The sequence below is a fragment of the Nanorana parkeri genome, unplaced genomic scaffold (assembly GCF_000935625.1).
Source record: "Nanorana parkeri isolate BGI_ZX_2015 unplaced genomic scaffold, ASM93562v1 scaffold3454, whole genome shotgun sequence".
NCBI classification, from domain to species: domain Eukaryota; kingdom Metazoa; phylum Chordata; class Amphibia; order Anura; family Dicroglossidae; genus Nanorana; species Nanorana parkeri.
Genome location: NW_017309722.1, coordinates 43,322 through 49,543, shown reverse-complemented (window position 1 = coordinate 49,543; position 6,222 = coordinate 43,322). Strand labels below are relative to the sequence as shown.

At 50.4% G+C, this 6,222-nt stretch overlaps 1 long non-coding RNA gene across 1 annotated transcript; it reads left to right on the top strand.

Moving 5' to 3' along the window:
- Positions 1–428: 428 nt before the first annotated feature.
- On the top strand, positions 429–3,184 carry LOC108803160. Its single transcript, XR_001942265.1, has 2 exons — positions 429–514; positions 3,060–3,184. It is a non-coding gene; the product is annotated as an uncharacterized LOC108803160 (long non-coding RNA).
- The last annotated feature ends 3,038 nt before the right edge of the window (positions 3,185–6,222 follow it).

The following is a 6,222-nucleotide window of genomic DNA, read 5'->3' as shown; positions in this document are numbered from 1 at the left end:
TTACCCGTCTGTCTGGTTACCTGGTCACATCTACATAATCTGTTGGTTTTGGGGTAGTTGGCATCTATGTCTTGCAGCATTGGATGATTTTGGTAATGTATTTATGTTGGTTAGTCCTTTGTTTACAGTCTATGGGGTTGAATTTGTATCTAATTGGCTGATTGTGCTACTCAAGGAAGACTAGTTTATGCTAAAACTGTCATTGTTGCCTCTTAAAGGAGCTAAAATAAAGAGCTCCGGAACGTTGCTGAACTTCTGTGACCGATAAAGGAGCCGATGATGTGCCGGTGATAGACTCTTTCACTGTCTGGTTACCTGGTCACATCTACGTACCCTAACCCATCTCTCTGTTTAACTTGTCACATCCACATATACATACCCGCCTATAGGACTTCCTATTGGAATAAAGAAGGACGTTTTCTCTTTCTAGTTACTCATAGGATATGAAAGTGGGACAATTGTACTTTGGGACTTGAAATCTAAAAGAGCCGAGATCCGCTTTTACTATGACGAGGTGAGTCTGACATCCGCACATTGCTTTTTAACCCTCCGCACACTTCTTTACCATCGGTCACATTCCTAATACTTTGCTACATCGGGGCCAATGATTCAATCTATTGCATTATAAGCTGTCCATCCAAATGGCCCCTTTCGAGTCAGACACCAGAGATAAAACATGGAAGGTGACCGGTTTGTACCGTATTTAAACGTTTGCTGGGTTATTCACCGAAGGGTGAAGGGTTTGGAGAAGGCCGGAGGAGTGAACCATCTAGGACAATTCAGATCACTTTCCGCTTCAGCTTTGTTGACCTAGATCAGGGGTCAGCAACCTGCGGCTCCGGAGCCGCATGTGGCTCTTTCATCCCTCTGCTGCGGCTCCCTGTCCAGGTGTTCGGTCCTTGAAATGCAACTAAAACACCAACCTGCACATTTCAGAACCGAACAGCTGTTCCAGGGCAGATCGGTTCTCTTGCACATACGATTTGCTATGCCGATCTGCCCTGGAACAGCTGAGAAAGCGTTGAAATGCTTGACCTATTGGCGGTCACACATTTCACCGCCGAAAAAACTGGGCGGGATTACATTGAAATGTGAGACCACGTCACCGGTCACACATTGTAACGTAGTCACAAACTTTGATAGAACACCGCCATCAGGGGGGTACGGCCGGTACCCATGTGAGGGGGTCTGGGCAGTCTGGTGGGCCTCTTACATGAGTATCAGCTGTACCAGGGGCGGCATGGCAGAGGTGACAGGGGAGGGGGTGGAGGAGGCTGGGCCCCAGCAGCAGGTAAGAGGTGTTGGGAGGAGGTACAGGGAAAGGGACCCTGGCGACCAGCCGGTCTGAGGCCCTGCAGAGCCCACCATAGAGAGTCTCAGGTGGGCTGTGCAGGATCTATGTTGTGCTCTGCGGGGTCATTCTCAGGTGGGCTCTGCGGGGTCTCAGTACGTCACTAAGCCCACATATACCTATATATATATATATATGCTATACATAACATAAAGGTAAACAACGATATATGATGTGTAATCTTCATTATAGATGTCAAAAGGGTTTTGTGGCTCCCGGTGTTTTCTTTTCTGTGGGGAACGGGTCCGAATGGCTCTTTAAGTGCTTAAGGTTGCTGACCCCTGTCCTAGATTGCTCACTTCTCCGGCGTTCTCCAAACTCTTCACATAGTTAGTCAGGTTGAAAAAAGACACATGTCCATCGAGTTCAACCTGTAGAGATATTTTGAGAAAAAAAGAAAAAGCCTAAGCCTTTTGTGAATAGCCCTGTTGGTGTTAAACACCAGTGGGGAAAGGTGAGGCCGTGTGGGACTAGCAGTATAAGAAGGCCTGGTCACCAACCTGCCAGACAGAATGCACTATATGGGCAAAAGTATGTGACCACCCCTTCAAATGATTGAGTTAAGGTGTATACAAAGACATTGGAGACAATTGGGCTCTTCCAGCCTTGTGGTCCCAGTTTTGGTGAAGACCCTTTTGTGTCCCACCATGACTGTTCCCTGTGTACAAAGCCAGCTCCATACAGACACGGTGTGACCAGCTTGGTGTGGAGGAACTCGAGTGTCCTGCACAGAACCCCGACCTCAACCCTACTGCGTGGTCAGGTGTCCACAAACCTTTGGCCGTATAGTGTACAGTATATATTAGGGATGCACCGATACCGAGTGCCGATACTGGTACTTCCGGTAGCATAGAGCCGGCAATCAGGGAGCCAGGCGGCGTGTCATTACCCACTGTCCGGCTTCTTGATTGCCCGGGAAGCCGACTCTATTTTGTTTGGCCGGCTCAATGCTGATTGGCCGGCAAGCCGGCTTCCCAGCCAATCGGCATCGAGGCCGGCCAAACAGATCTGACAATCTGGTGACATGACCCCCAACCCTGCAGACACCTCATTCCCCTCACATAGATCCTCAGCTGCAGTCATTACTGTACCAGTGCCTCGGCCAGCTGGGCAAACACCGCTCTCCAAGATCTGCCCTCGTCTCCTGTGTGTACAGCGCCCACATGATCGGCCCTCAGCCTGTTACTGCGCTTGCGCAGACTGCCCAGCGCTCTCATTCAGAAATCAAGATGGCGGTGCTGGCGCTGTGCACACAGGAGACGTGGGCTGATCCGGGAGAGCTTGGAGAGCGGTGTCTGCCCAGCAGGCCGAGGGACTGGTACGGTAATGGGAATGATTTGTCTGCAAGGTGTCACCATATTATCAGATGTTTTTGCTCGCTTCGTTGCTAATTGGCTGGATTCCCGGCCAATCAGCATCGAGCCTGCCAAACAGCATGGAGCCAGCTTTCCCGGCTCCATGTTCCCTCGCGGCACTGCCGGTCAGAGGAAATCTCCCTCTTTCCCGATACCGGAAGATCCAGTATCGGGGAAAGGTATCGGAGCATTTGGGCGAGTACGAGCACTCACCCAAATACTCGGTATCGGTGCATCCCTAATAATATATATACAATTATAAATTATCATATAATGTTTGTATTAATATATATGATGAAGCAATGATATCTCAGGTTGTTAATACCGGTTGGGGGCTGACTTTCTTCTTCCAGGCAATTCATTCCATAGGCTGGCACCATGAAGGCCGTCAGTTCATGTGCAGTCACTCGGATGGCAGCCTTACTCTATGGAATCTAAAGAACCCTGCCAGGCCCTTTCAAGTCACTATTCCCCATGGTAAGTGTGTGCTTTCCATCCCTGGCTACATTCACCTATAACACAATATCACTTCCACATATTTTCGGAATATAAATAAGGTCTCTGCATGTATCTCCAAGCAGAAAGATAGCTTAGACTTACAAGCAAGGAAGCTTTGGGTAGGAGAAGACATTGCAGGGGTGGACAGGAAGTTACATCACAGGGCCCTAAGTGATCAGCGTCCCCACCTAATCTCACCCTCTCATTGGCTGAGGACCACTTCCTATGACTTATACTTGTGGCTTATAAATCATAGGCATGTATCAGATAGCAAGTTATTTGCAGTTTCTATGTTATAAAGCATTCGTTCTCAACCTTAGTGAGACAAGGGCCTGGAAAGTTCTACCAAAACCTTCCATGCCTCAGCAGTAAAAAAAAAAAAGTTTATACTCATTCCAGGGCCATAACTACAGATCACGGGGCCCCATAGCAAAATGTGATCCCCCCCCAAGGACCTCTCTCTGAGCTGTGAGTAACAATTCCAAGATCTCAAAGACTCTCCTTGTGCATCTGAAGCCATCTCTACACTGTAGACGTTACATGGGATTCGAGTTGGCATCAACTGCAACCACTTCAACCCTCAATGATACAGCACTGTATTATCTTCACATGTCCTAAGTTTGATTTGCCGCTACAACAACCTAATGGGGCCCCGTTCCACCCCTAGGCCCCATAGCAGCCGCCTGGGCTGCTATGGCTATAGTTACGCCACCAATTCATACTATAAAAGTGTGGGAATGCAAAATATGTATTTGAAATGTATTAATAGACCCCCATTTATTGGTGTCAGTGGGATAGTTGCCTTCAGTGGAAGAAAAGCCCGTCAGTAATATGAGCGTTGTGGGACACGTGGAACAGCCGGGGAAGGCTGGGAGAGGTCAGGAAGGTCGGTGACCCTAAGACCGCTGGGCACACTGCTGAGAGAGCGGAGTGAGGGCTCATGAGGAAAGCTACGGAGCCATATAAAGGACTGTCTTATGCTGCTGCTGCTATTTTGTGTTTGTCCTTTAATAAACTGCATTTTACTTGACTTACCTGGACTGCAGCGGAGTGTCCTTGTTACAGCACTGACAGCATTACGAATGGCCTGGTTGTGTGTGTTACATCTGCATGCAGCAGTGAGATCAGGGACATAACTGGAAGACAATAGCTTTTACTTTCATGGGACGTGTCATTATTTAACAGTTTTGCCGATTTATAAAACCATTCTGGGCAATTCCTCCGGTGATTTTTGCCACAAAACAAGGGCTTTTGATTGTTTCCTATGCAAGTACTCTTAAAGCAAAACTCCCGGCAAATCTTAAATGGTTTCCAAAGCCTCCGTTTTTTTTTTTTTTGCATACATCTACTGCTAGCAAGCGGGCGCATGCGCAGTTCGGAAATCCGTCCGGGAGACGAGGAGAGACACAAGGTAAGTCTATGGACGGCGTGCACCCCGCATGCAGACACCGTGGGACAGGAAGTACCGGCAAGGACAGAGGAGTCAGCGCTGGATCGGAGACCCCGCATGCAGACACCGTGGGACAGGAAATGTACCGGCAAGGACAGAGGAGTCAGCGCTGGATCGGAGACCCCGCATGCAGACACCTTGGGGCAGGAAGTGCCGGCAAGGACAGAGGAGTCAGCGCTGGATCGGAGACCCCGCATGCAGACACCGTGGGACAGGAAATGTACCGGCAAGGACAGAGGAGTCAGCGCTGGATCGGAGACCCCGCATGCAGACACCTTGGGGCAGGAAGTGCCGGCAAGGACAGAGGAGTCAGCGCTGGATCTGAGACCCCGCATGCAGACACCGTGGGACAGGAAATGTACCGGCAAGGACAGAGGAGTCAGCGCTGGATCTGAGACCGCGCATGCAGACACCGTGGGACAGGAAATGTACCGGCAAGGACAGAGGAGTCAGCGCTGGATCTGAGACCGCGCATGCAGATACCGTGGGACAGGAAATGTACCGGCAAGGACAGAGGAGTCAGCGCTGGATCGGAGACCCCGCATGCAGACACCGTGGGACAGGAAATGTACCGGCAAGGACAGAGGAGTCAGCGCTGGATCTGAGACCCCGCATGCAGACACCGTGGGACAGGAAGTACCGGCAAGGACAGAGGAGGCAGCGCTAGATCGGAGACCCCGCATGCAGACACCGTGGGACAGGAAGTGCCGGCAAGGACAGAGGAGTCAGCGCTGGATCGGAGACCCCGCATGCAGACACCGTGGGACAGGAAGTACCGGCAAGGACAGAGGAGTCAGCGCTGGATCGGAGACCCCGCATGCAGACACCGTGGGACAGGAAGTCCCGGCAAGGACAGAGGAGTCAGCGCTGGATCGGAGACCCCGCAGCAGCGCTGGAGAGAAGGCTGAAAGGGACAGGAAAGAAGAGGAAGATCGGATTAGGAAACATCACTTAAGGTAAGTGCTTTCATTAACATGGGGGGAGTGGAAAAAAATTACTTTAATGTCACTTTAACTCTTAAAGTGGGACTATCCCAGCACTGCAAGGGTTAAGTGCTCATATTGTCTGGGGAGCTAAAATAGTTATACCCCCCAAACCACGATCCTGGCTTGCTCTTAGACCGTTCCCTTCAGCTCGCTTCACCTCCACTCCGGCAGTCTATGGTGTTGCGAGTCAGGCAGTCTATGGTGCTGCGAGTCCGGCAGTCTTTGATCCCTATTGGAGAAGTAGTCCCCAAATAATTGGTGTCATCGAGATATTGGCCACCAGGGAACATTAGCTCCCTAAATTATTGGTGTCAGAGGGGTAGTGAACCCTAGGGGAGAAAAGCCCCTTAAATCATTGACGTCAGTGTAATAGTGGTCCCCTGGGAGGAATGGACCCCCAAATCCTTGGTGTCAGTGGTGGCACTAAACTTACCTTAGGACAGGAGTCAGCACCACCAGCTGATGAAGGCAGACGATCCCGCACACTGCCGATGGTCCCTCTTCTCTGTGTGTAGGTGCAGAAAGTCTGTCAAATCATTGATGTCAGTGGGATAGTGATCCCTATTGGAGAAGTAGTCCCCA